Here is a 13328-nt window from a genome sequence, read left to right as displayed (position 1 = left end):
AAATAAAGAATAAAAATAAAAAATATTGATATACTTACCCTCGGACGCGCCCTGGTTGTCACCGCTGCAACCGCCATGCTTCCGTTCCTAAGAATGAGCGCATTAAGGACCTTTGATGACGTCGCGGCTTGTGATTGGTCGCTGAGCGGTCATGTGACGCTCAGCGACCAATCACAAGCCGCGACGTCATCGAAGGTCCTTAACGCGCTCATTCTTAAGAAGGGAAGCATGGCGGTTGCAGCGGTGACAACCAGGGCGCGTCCGAGGATAAGTATATCAATATTTTTTATTTTTATTCTTTATTTAACACATGAATATGGATCCCAGGGCCTGAAGGAGAGTTTCCTCTCCTTCAGACCCTGAGAACCATAGAGGATACCTTCCGATATTTGTGTCCCATTGACTTGTATTGGTATCGGATATCGGTATCGGCGATATCCGATATTTTTCGGATATCGGCCGATACCATCCGATACCGATACTTTCAAATATCGGACGGTATCGCTCAACACTAATTACTACTACAAAGTGACCGAATAATGCCACATACAAAGGACAAATAAGGTCACACCATGGGCGAACCACATATTACAACCACATAGTGACCAAATACTGCAATACTGATCATTAATTAAAAAATACAAATTTTACCATAAGCTCCATTATACACAGAAGCTTTGTATATATTACACAGTGTATAGTGTCAGGGAACACGTAATACAGTGATCACCAATGATATTTTTTTCATAGGAGCTCTGTATATAATGTCAGTGTACAGATAATACAGAGATCACCAGTGACATTATACATAGGATCTCGTATATAGTGTCAGTATACAGGTAATAAACAGTGATCACCACTGTTATTATACACAGGAGCACTGCATATAGTGTCACTGCACAGATAATACTGTGGTCATCGGTGACATTATACACAGGAGCTCCGCATTTAATGTCAGGGGACATTTAATATACAGTGATCACCAATGACATTATACACAGGAGATCTGTATATAGTAAACGCGTGTGGGGTTGCACGCATCTCCCGGCAGGAAAAGTATCAAGACACTGCAGTTATTTCAACGGCCGGAAATTAACATTCATCTCCTCTCTTCACACAGGTACAATATCTGCTTGCTGTCATGTGCTGCTTATCATCCTGCCACATTCCCTTTAATGGTACAATATCTGCTTGCTGTCATCTGCTGCTTATCATCCTGTAACATTCCCTTTAATGGTACAATATCTGCTTGCTGTCATCTGCTGCTTATCATCCTGCAACATTCCCTTTAATGGTATAGAACAGTGCCTGCTGAATGTTTGCTAAATCCATTTGTTGCATTGTACTCACTGCTGTGTATCCATGCTGGGGTCACAGGGGATGTTATCTGGTGCAAGGTGTTACAGCATATGGATGTAGCCAGGCCCAGTGCCTTTGATCATCTAACCTTCCCTCATGTGCCAGCAAATTGCTAATTTATCCCCAATCAGCTCCCACAATCCCTACTTAGTCCTATACATTTAGTAGCATTCTTAGGGGTGCACGCGTGTGGGGTTGCACGCGTCTCCCAGCAGGAAAAGTATCACAGCAACCAAAGTATCGATGTGCTGCAGTTATTTCAATGGCAGTTAGTCACGGCAGGAGTCAGGACCCCACACTATGTATCTGTCTCTTTTGAGTATGTCTGCAGAGTAAGCACTTCCTATTACTTGCACCTAGTTTTTCTATTAACCCATCTTACTCCTTCACCATGTTTACATATGCCCTTACAGTGTTTGCTTCATTAATCCTCACTCTCCTTTGCTATCCCCAAACCCCAGCACCCTCTAACCAAATAATCATCTCCCCTTCCCTCTTTCCTCCTCAACTGACCTCCTCTACTGAGCTGCTCCTCAACCTCAAATCTGTCCTAATAAAACATAAAACAAGCCGGACACTCACTCACTTCTCACTGCTGGCGACATACCTCCCAACCCTGGACCCCATAGCTCATACCTCCCATTACTACCCCCTCCTACCACTGAAGTACCGCAATCTTTCCAACTTAAAACTCGTGCCCCTGATGCCTACCCCCCTGCTCCTTCTCTCTGGAGCACTCTGGAATGCCCACTCGATTTGCAATAAGCTTCATGTGATTCACATCCTCTTTCTATCTCACAATCTTGCCTTACTCTGCCTCATAGAAACATGGCTAACACCCTCTGACACTGCCTCCCCTGCTGCGCTGTGTTACGGCGGCCTCCATTTCACCCACACCCCTTGCACTGGCAACAGAAATGGTGGAGCAGTGGGTCTCCTCCTTTCTTCTAACTGCACCTTTAACCCAATCCCACCTCTACCCTCCCTTATCCTCCCCTCTTTTGAAGTTCACTCTGTTCGCATCTACTCTCCCTCTAACTTCCAAGTGGCCATCATATACCGACATCGGGCTACTACCTTTATTGACCAATTCTCTACCTGGCTTCTTCACTTTCTTTCCACTGACATTCCCACTATCATCATGGGTGACTTCAACATCCCCACTGATACCCTTCAGTCAACAGCCTCCAAACTTCTGTCCCTTACTTCATCTTTTGGACTTACTCAGTGCTCCTCTGCAGCCACCCACACAGATGGACATACAGTAGACCTGGTCTTCATCCCTCTCTGATCTCTATCTAACTTCACCACCTCCCCTCTACCTCTATCAGACCACCGTCTGCTTACTTTCTCATCCCTGTCCTCCTCACCGGTCACCATGTCCAGCAACATGCGCACCCCTGAGAAACCTCACACACTTAGACACCCACAGACTCTCAGGCTCTTTCCTACCACTGGCATACACATCCTCACTCCACAACACAGACAGTGCCACTGCTCTCTACAATGCCACTCTTGCATCAGCTGATGACACGGTTGCCCCTCTCGTTCATGGCAGCGTGCGACATATCAATAGACAACCCTGGCAAAATGACACCATTAAAAAGCTCCGGCATCTGTCCAGGGTTGCAGAGCGACGATGGAAGAAAACACATTTGCAAGACGACTTCACTGCATTCAAACAGGCAACACTCACTTTCAAATTTTCTCTCACCTTGGCTAAACAGGCCTATTTCACAACCGTCGTATCTTCCCTATCCTACAACCCCAAACAGTTATTTAAAACTTTTAACTCCCTCCTCGGCCCCCCACTGCCCCCTAAAACCTCCCTCATCTCTGTTGAGGACTTTTCCACACACTTTAAAAATAAGATCAACCAAACAAGGCAATTCTTCATTATTCAACCACCACAACCCCTCTGTATACCAGACATATGCCCAAACCCCATAACCTCCCTATCCAACATCATTGAAGGGGAACTTAATTGTCTCCTCTCCAAATCCTGTGCGCTCGACCCCATCCCATCCCACCTCCTCCCCAACCTCACCGCCACTCTTATCCCATCCCTAACCCACCTCTTCAACCTATCAACTTCTGGTACCTTCCCTTCTGCTTTCAAACATGCCACAATCACGCCTATCCTTAAAAAGCCAACCCTCGATCCAACTGCTATGTCCAGCTATCGCCCAATATCGCTGCTCCCATTCGCTTCCAAACTCCTGGAGCAGCACGTCCATGATGAACTTTCCTCTCACCTCTCATTTAACTTGCTCTTTGACAATCTATAATCTGGTTTCCGCCCCCATCATTCAACTGAGACTGCCCTGACCAAAATAACCAATGACCAACTTACAGCCAAAGCTAATGAACAATATATTCCTCCTCCTAGACCTGTCCTCTGCTTTTGACACAGTTGACCACTGCCTTCTATTACAGATCATCTCCTTCTTTGGTATCCAAGACCTTGCCATATCCTGGATCTCCTCATACCTTTTCAACAGCACATTAATGTCTCCCACTCCCACACTACCTCCTCATTCCACCCTCTCTCTTGGAGTCCCCCAAGGTTCTGTTCTAGGACCCCTACTCTTCTCAATCTATATACTTGGCCTGGTACAACTCATAAAGTCCTATGGCTTCCAGTAATATCTATATGCTGATGACACTCAGATCTACCTCTCTAGCACAGATGTCACCTCCCTGCTGCCCAGAATCCCGGAGTGTCTATCAGCCATATCCTCATTCTTCTTCTCTCACTTCTTTAAACTCAATATGGACAAATCTGAACTCATCATCTTTCCTCCATCTCATAGATCTTCCTTACCTGACCTTGCAATTAACGACATCATGCTTTTCCCCGTACCGGAAGTGTGCTGCCTCGTAGTAACCCTTGACTCTGCCCTGTCCTTCACATCGCACATCCAAGCTCTTTCCACCTCCCGCAGCTCAAAAATATCTCCAGAATCCGTCCTTTCCTCAAACGTCAATCTGCGAAAATGCATGTGCATGTCCTCATCATCTCCTGCCTCAACTACTGCAACATCCTTTTCTGTGGCCTCCCTGCTAACACCCTTGCACCTCTCCAGTCCATCCTTAACTCTGCTGCCTGACTAATTCATCTCTCTCCTCGCTACTCCTCCACTTCCACCTCTGCAAATCTCTTCACTTGCTCCCATTCCCTCTGTGTGTCCAGTTCAAGTTACTAATACTGACCTACAAAGCCATCCATAACCTATCTCCTCCATATACAGTATCTCTGAACTAATCTCCCGATATCTTCCCTCACATAATCTCCAGTCCTCCCAAGATCTCCTTCTGTCCTCCACACTTATTCGCTCCTCACCCAACCGCCTCCAAGACTTCTCCCGAATATCCCCCATCCTCTGGAATTCTTTGCCCCAACACATTCGACTATCAACCACATTCGGATCTTTCAGACGAAACCTGAAATTCCACCTTTTCAGGAAATCTTACAGCCTGCACTGACCCTGCTGCCTCCTCACCACTACTGGAGCTACAGCCTCACCACCACCAGAGCTGCTGCAACCCTCAACCTATTGTCTCCTTCCCCACCATCTTGTAGAATGTAAACTCGCAAGGGCATGGTCCTCGCCTCTCTGTATCAGTCTGTAATTGTTAGTCTTCTTACTGTAAGTGATATCTGTAATTTATATATATCCCCTTCTCATGGAGAGCACCATGGAATCAATGGTGCTATATAAATAAATAATAATAATAGTAGTAATATACAGTTTTAATGTCATTGTACAGATAACACACTGGCTCACCGGTGACGTCTCTAGTTGAAGTCCTTCATCTTCACTTTTCACCTTCATCCATTGCAAACCGCTATCACTTCTTCCAGCTAAGACTCGTCTCTGCAGAAAATGACACAAATATCTAGAGCTCATTCCCCAATCTTTCCCCAACGTCTACACTTCATTTCATTCAAGTTTCAACAGATAGTTTGTGCTGACACTGATGTAGAATGAGCCTGTCAGATGGCTTGAATTTCTTTGAAACTGCTTATCCACCATCCGAACTATCCTGCATTTCAACCTTTCATCATGGACAAAGGAACATCAAGATTTCTGCAGATGGACTTGTAACCTTGAGATAGTTGATATTGTTCAACAATTCTGGTTCTCAAGTCGTCAGACAGTTTTCTTCTCCTCTTTCTCTTCTCCATGCTTAATGTGGCACACAGAGACACACAATGCAAAATTTGCTTCAACGTCTCCCCATTTTATCTGGTTTTGGGTGTGATTTTCATATTGACCACATCTGTTACTTGCCACAGGTGAGGTTTGAGAGAGCATCACATACTTGAAACAAAGTTGTTTACCCATAATTTTGGAATTGTGCCAACAATTTTGTCAGGCCTATTTTGGGGGTTTTGTGTGACTTTATGTCCAATTTACCTTTTTTTCAGCTTTTTGTGTTGTTCCAATACACTTAAGGAAAAAGACAAGTGTTGAGCAAAACACGTTTAATTGCAATCATTTTCTCTGAGAAATATTTCATTTTCTGGAACAAGTTTAAAAGTCCCAACACTTTTGGCCATGACCGTATATATACAGTTAGGTCCATATATATTTGGACAGAGACAACATTTTTCTAATTTTGGTTATAGACATTACCACAATGAATTTTAAACAAAACAATTCAGATGCAGTTGAAGTTCAGACTTTCACCTTTCATTTGAGGGTATCCACATTAAAATTGGACGAAGGGTTTAGGAGTTTCAGCTCCTTAACATGTGCCACCCTGGTTAAAAAGGGACCAAAAGTAATTGGACAATTGACTCCAAGGCTATTTCATGAACAGGTGTGGACAATCCCTTCGGTATGTCATTCTCAATTAAGCAGATAAAATGTTGTGAATTCCGCTCTTGGGCTCCCTCCGGTGGTTGTAAGTGGCACTTTTGTGAGTTCTGCTCTTGGGCTCCCTCTTGTGGTTTCTAGTGGTATGGCTGCTCCTTGGAGTTAGCTGCCTCCACTTATTGTCTCTTCTGCTCGGCTATTTAAGTCTGGCTCTATCTTCAGCCAGTGCCACTTGTAAATGGTTCCTGGTTGGATTCACATCTCTTTGGAGTTCCCTGTTATCCTGACCAGTTCAGCTAAGCTAAGTTTTTGCTTGCCCTTTTCTGTCCATAGATTGTGGACTTATCCATTCTGTGCTTTCTATGTTTGTCCAGCTTATCAGTGTGAATTAATTCTGTCTTGCTGGAAGCTCTGGGAGGCAGATTTGCCCTCCACACCTTTAGTCAGGTGTGGAGATTTTTTGCAAACTCTGCGTGGATTTTTGTAGTGTTTTATACTGACGGCACAGTATTCCATCCTGTCCTATCTATTTAGTTAGACTGGCCTCCTGTGCTCATCCTGGTTTCATTCTGTGTATGTCTTTTTCCTCTCCACTCACAGTCATTATTTGTGGGGGGCTAATCTATCCTTTGGGGATTTTCTCTGAGGCAAGATAGCTTTCCTGCTTCTATCTTTAGGGGTAGTTAGCTCTTAGACTGTGATGAGATGCCTAGGGAGAGTTAGGAGCATTCCACGGCTACTTCTAGTGTTGTGTTGAGCTTAGGGACTGCGGTCAGTACAGTTACCACTTCATTCAGAGCTCGTTCCATGTTGCTCCTAGACCACCGTATCATAACAGTACAAGTGGCCTTAAATGAATTAAATCCATCTCAAAAGAAGGAAAAGAAAGTTCTGAACCATTTTTTTTCTGTGCTCTAGTTTGTCTTTTTTTTTTTTTCCTCTTGATATCTGGGTGGTTCAGGATATATGCTTTGGCATGGATGTTCAGGGTTTGTTTTCTCGTGTGGATCAACTTGCTGCAAGAGTAAAGTGTATCCAGGACTATGTTGTCCAGACTCCGGCTTTAGAGCCCAGAATTCCTACTCCTGATTTGTTTTTTGGAGACAGATCCAAGTTTTTGAACTTTAAAAGTAACTGCAAATTGTTTGAAACCCTGTTCTTCTGGTGATCCCATTCAGCAAGTAAAAATCATCATATCCTTGCTGCGTGGTGACCCTCAAGACTGGGCTTTTTCTCTTGAAACAGGGGATCCGGCATTATTGAATGTAGATGCATTTTTTCAAGCGCTCGGATTATGGTATGACGAACCTAATTCTGTGGATCATGCGGAAAAAACCCTGTTGGCCTTGTGTCAAGGTCAGGAAGCGGCAGAGTTATACTGCCAGAAATTTAGAAAATGGTCTGTGCTCACTAAATGGAATGAAGAGGCTCTGGCTACTATTTTCAGAAAAGGTCTTTCTGAAACCCTTAAAGATGTTATGGTGGGCTTTCCTACGCCTGCCGGTTTGAGCGAATCTATGTCTCTAGCCATTCAGATTGATCGGCGTCTGCGCGAGCGCAAAGCTGTGCACCATATGGCAGTATCCTCTGAGCAAAGTCCTGAACCTATGCAATGTGATAGGATTTTGACTAGAATAGAACAGCAGGAATTCAGACGTCAGAATAGGCTGTGTTTTTACTGTGGTGATTCGGCTCATGTTATCTCTGATTGCCCTAAGCGTACTAAAAGAGTCGCTAGGTCTGTTACCATTAATACTATACAGCCTAAATTTTTCTTATCTGTGACCCTGATTTGCTCATTGTCGTCCTTTTCTGTCATGGCATTTGTGGATTCAGGCACTGCCCTGAACTTAATGGACTTAGAATTCGCCAGGCGCTGTGGTTTTTCCTTGCAGCCTATGCAGAGCCCTATTCCTTTGAGGGGCATTGATGCTACACCCTTGGCCAAGGATAAACCTCAGTACTGGACACAGATGACTATGTACATGGCTCCTGCACATCAGGAAGATTGCCGTTTTCTGGTGTTGCATAACCTGCATGATGTTGTTGTACTGGGATTTCCATAGTTACAGGAACATAATCCGGTGCTGGATTGGAAAACTATGTCAGTGACTAGTTGGGGTTGTCGAGGAGTACATAGTGACGTTCCTTTGATGTCAATTTCCTCTTCCCCCTCTTCTGAGGTCCCTGAGTTTTTGTCGGATTTCCAGGATGTATTTGATGAGCCCAAGTCCAGTTCCCTTCCTCCGCACAGGGACTGTGATTGTGCTATTAACTTGATTCCTGGTTGTAAGTTCCCTAAGGGCTGACTTTTCAATCTGTCTGTGCCAGAGCATGCCGCCATGCGGAGCTATGTTAAGGAATCTTTGGAGAAAGGGCATATTCGGCCCTCTTCATCACCATTGGGAGTGGGTTTCTTTTTTGTTGCTAAGAAGCATGGCTCCTTGAGACCCTGTATTGATTATCGTCTTCTTAATAAGATCACGGTCAAATTCCAATACCCCTTGCCTTTGCTTACTGATTTGTTTGCTCAGATTAAGGGGGCTAGTTGGTTTACTAAGATTGACCTCCGAGGGGCATATAATCTTGTTCGTATTAAACAGGGTGACGAATGGAAAACTGCATTTAATACGCCCGAAGGCCATTTTGAATACCTTGTGATGCCATTTGGGCTCTCCAATGCTCCATATGTGTTCCAGTCTTTCATGCATGATATTTTCCGCAATTATCTTGATAAATTCATGGTCGTATATTTGGATGATATTTTGATTTTTTCCGATGATTGGGAGTCTCATGTGAAGCAGGTCAGGATGGTGTTCCAGATCCTTCGTGATAATGCTTTATTTGTGAAGGGGTCTAAGTGCCTATTCGGAGTTCAGAAGGTCTCTTTTTTGGGTTTTATTTTTTCTCCCTCGTCTATAGAAATGGATCCTGTTAAGGTCTAAGCTATTCATGACTGGATCCAACCCACATCTGTGAAGGGTCTTCAAAAATTTTTGGGTTTTGCTAATTTCTATCGCCGTTTCATTGCCAACTTTTCCAGTGTGGTTAAGCCCCTTACTGATTTGACGAAGAAAGGCGCTGATGTGATGAATTGGTCCTCTGAGGCTGTTGAGGCCTTTCAGGAGCTTAAACGCCGATTTACTTCTGCCCCTGTGTTGTGTCAACCGGATGTTTCTCTCCCTTTTCAGGTTGAGGTCGACGCTTCTGAGATTGGGGCAGGGGCCGTTTTGTCTCAGAGGGAGTCTGATGGTTCTTTGATGAAACCATGTGCTTTTTTTTCCAGAAAGTTTTCGCCTGCGGAACGCAATTATGATGTCGGCAATCGGGAGTTGTTGGCTATGAAGTGGGCGTTTGAGGAGTGGCGACATTGGCTTGAGGGAGCTAAACACCGTGCTGTGGTCCTGACCGATCATAAGAATCTGATTTACCTCGAGTCGGCCAAGCGGCTGAATCCTAGACAGGCTCGATGGTCCCTGTTTCTCTCCCATTTTGATTTTGTGGTCTCGTATCTTCCGGGATCTAAGAATGTTAAGGCTGATGCCCTCTCTAGGAGTTTTTCGCCTGATTCTCCTAGAGTCCTTGAGCCGGTTGGCATTCTTAAGGAGGGGGTGATTCTTTCTGCTATCTCCCCTGATTTGCGGCGGGTGCTTCAGGAATTTCAGGCTGATAGGCCTGACCGCTGTCCAGTGGGGAAGCTGTTTGTTCCTGCTAGATGGACAAGTAAGGTAATTTCTGATGTTCATTGTTCAGTGTTGGCTGGGCATCCTGGGATTTTTTGGTACCAGAGATTTGGTTGCTAGGTCCTTTTGGTGGCCTTCCTTGTCGCGCGATGTGCGTGCTTTTGTGCAGTCCTGTGGGACTTGCGCCCGGGCCAAGCCTTGCTGTTCCCGCGCTAGTGGGTTGCTTTTGCCTTTGCCAGTCCCTGAGAGGCCCTGGATGCATATTTCCATGGATTTTATTTCGGATCTTCCTGTTTCCCAGAAGATGTCTGTTATCTGGGTTGTTTGTGACCGGTTCTCTAAAATGGTCCATCTGGTACCTTTGCCTAAGTTGCCTTCCTCCTCAGATCTGGTTCCATTATTTTTTCAGCATGTGGTTCGTTTGCATGGCATTCCGGAGAATATTGTGTCTGACAGAGGTTCTCAGTTTGTCTCTAGATTTTGGCGGGCCTTTTGTGCTAGGATGGCCATTGATTTGTCTTTTTCTTCGGCGTTTCATCCTCAGACTAATGGCCAAACTGAGCGAACTAATCAGACCTTGGAGACCTATTTGAGATGCTTTGTGTCTGCTGATCAGGATGATTGGGTGTCTTTCTTACCGTTGGCCGAGTTTGCCCTTAACCCCTTCCCGACCCATGACGCCACGTAGGCGTCATGAAAGTCGGTGCCAATCCGACCCATGACGCCTATGTGGCGTCATGGAAAGATCGCGTCCCTGCAGATCGGGTGAAAGGGTTAACTCCCATTTCATCCGATCTGCAGGGACAGGGGGAGTGGTAGTTTAGCCCAGGGGGGGTGGCTTCACCCCCCCGTGGCTACGATCGCTCTGATTGGCTGTTGAAAGTGAAACTGCCAATCAGAGCGATTTGTAATATTTCACCTATTATAACGGGTGAAATATTACAATCCAGCCATGGCCGATGCTGAAATATCATCGGCCATGGCTGGAAACACTAATGTGCCCCCACCCCACCCCACCGATCGCCCCCGCAGCCCTCCGATCTGCCCGGTACACTGCCCCGCTCCCCTCCGTCCTGTGCTCCGCTCCCCCCCGTGCTCTTGTCCGCTCACCCCCGTGCTCCAATCACCCCCCCGTGCTCCAATCACCCCCCCCTGCACTCCGATCCACCCCCCCGTGCTCCGTTCCACCCCTCCCGCGCTCCGATTCACCCCCCCATGCTCCGATCCCCCCCCCGTGCTCCCCCCCACCCCATCATACTTACCGATCCTGCCGGGGTCCGTCCGTCTTCTCCCCGGGCGCCGCCATCTTCCAAAATGGCGGGCGCATGCGCAGTGCGCCCGCCGAATCTGCCGGCCGGCAGATTCGTTCCAAAGTGCATTTTGATCACTGAGATATAATCTATCTCAGTGATCAAAATAAAAAAATAATAAATGACCCCCCCCCCTTTGTCACCCCCATAGGTAGGGACAATAAAAAAATAAAGAATTTTTTTTCCCACTAATGTTAGAATAGGGTTAGGGGTAGGGTAAGGGTTAGGGTTAGGGTTAGGGGTAGGGTTAGGGGTAGGGTTAGGGCTAGGGTTAGGGTTAGGGGTAGGGTTAGGGGTAGGGGTAAGGTTAGGGGTAGGGGGTTAGGGGTAGGGTTAGGGAAAGGGTTAGGGGTAGCGTTAGGGGTAGGGTTAGGGGTAGGGATAGGGCTAGGGTTAGGGGTAGGGTTAGGGGTAGGGCTAGGGTTAGGGGTAGGGTTAGGGCTAGGGTTAGGGTTTCGGTATGTGCACACGTATTCTGGTCCTCTGCGGATTTTTCCGCTGCGGATTTGATAAATCCACAGTGCTAAACCGCTGCGGATTTATGGCGGATTTACCGCGTTTTTTCTGCGCATTTCACTGCGGTTTTACAACTGCGATTTTTTATTGGAGCAGTTGTAAAACCGCTGCGGAATCCGCACAAAGAAGTGACATGCTGCGGAATGTAAACCGCTGCGTTTCTGTGCAGTTATTCCGCAGCATGTGTACAGCGATTTTTGTTTCCCATGGGTTTGCATTGAACTGTAAACTCATGGGAAACTGCTGCGGATCCGCAGTGTTTTCCGCAGCGTGTGCACATACCTTTAGAATTAGGCTATGTGCCCACACTGCGGATTGGCCGCTGCGGATTCGCAGCAGTGTTCCATCAGGTTTACAGTACCATGTAAACCTATGGAAAACCAAATCCGCTGTGCCCATGGTGCGGAAAATACCGCGCTGAAACGCTGCGTTGTATTTTCCGCAGCATGTCAATTCTTTGTGCGGATTCCGCAGCGTTTTACACCTGTTCCTCAATAGGAATGCGCAGGTGAAATCCGCACAAAAAACACTGGAAATCCACGGAAAATCCGCAGGTAAAACGCAGTGCCTTTTACCCGCGGATTTTTCAAAAATGATGCTGAAAAATCTCACACGAATCCGCAACGTGGGCACATAGCCTTAGGGTTAGGGTTGGAATTAGGGTTGTGATTAGGGTTATGGCTACAGTTGGGATTAGGGTTAGGGGCGGGGGGTTAGTGTTGGAGGTAGAATTGAGGGGTTTCCACTGTTTAGGCACATCAGGGGTCTCCAAACGCAACATGGCGCCACCATTGATTCCAGCCAATCTCGTATTCAAAAAGTCAAATGGTGCTCCCTCAATTCCGAGCCCCGACGTGCGCCCAAACAGTGGTTTACCCCCACATATGGGGTACCAGCATACTCAGGATAAACTGCGCAACAATTACTGGGGTCCAATTTATCCTGTTACCCTTGTGAAAATATAAAAATGCTTGCTAAAACATCATTTTTGAGGAAAGAAAAATGATTTTTTATTTTCACGGCTCTGCGTTGTAAACGTCTGTGAAGCACTTGGGGGTTCAAAGTGCTCACCACATATCTAGATAAGTTCCTTGGGGGGTCTAGTTTCTAAAATGGGGTCACTTGTGGGGGGTTTCTACTGTTTAGGAACACCAGGGGCTCTGCAAACGCAACGTGACGCCCGCAGACCATTCCATCAAATTCTGCATTTCAAAAGTCACTACTTCCCTTCTGAGCCCCGGCATGTGCCCAAACAGTAGTTTACCCCCACATATGGGGTATCACCGTACTCAGGAGAAACTGGAAAACAAATATTGGGGTCAAATTTCTCCTGTTACCCTTGGGAAAATTAAAAAATTCTGGGCTAAATAATTATTTTTGAGGAAAGAAAACGTATTTATTATTTTCACGGCTCTGCATTATAAACTTCTGTGAAGCACTTGGGGGTTCAAAGTGCTCACCACACATCTAGATAAGTTCCTTTCGGGGTCTAGTTTCCAAAATGGGGTCAACTGTGGGGGGTTTCTACTGTTAAGCCACATCAGGGGCTCTGCAAAAGCAACGTGACGCCCACAGAGCATTCCATCAAAGTCTGCATTTCAAAACGTCACTACTTCACTTCCGAGCCCCGGCATGAG

Source organism: Ranitomeya imitator, chromosome 6 (assembly GCF_032444005.1).
Source record: "Ranitomeya imitator isolate aRanImi1 chromosome 6, aRanImi1.pri, whole genome shotgun sequence".
Lineage (NCBI taxonomy): Eukaryota > Metazoa > Chordata > Amphibia > Anura > Dendrobatidae > Ranitomeya > Ranitomeya imitator.
Note: the sequence above shows the minus strand (reverse complement) of the source record.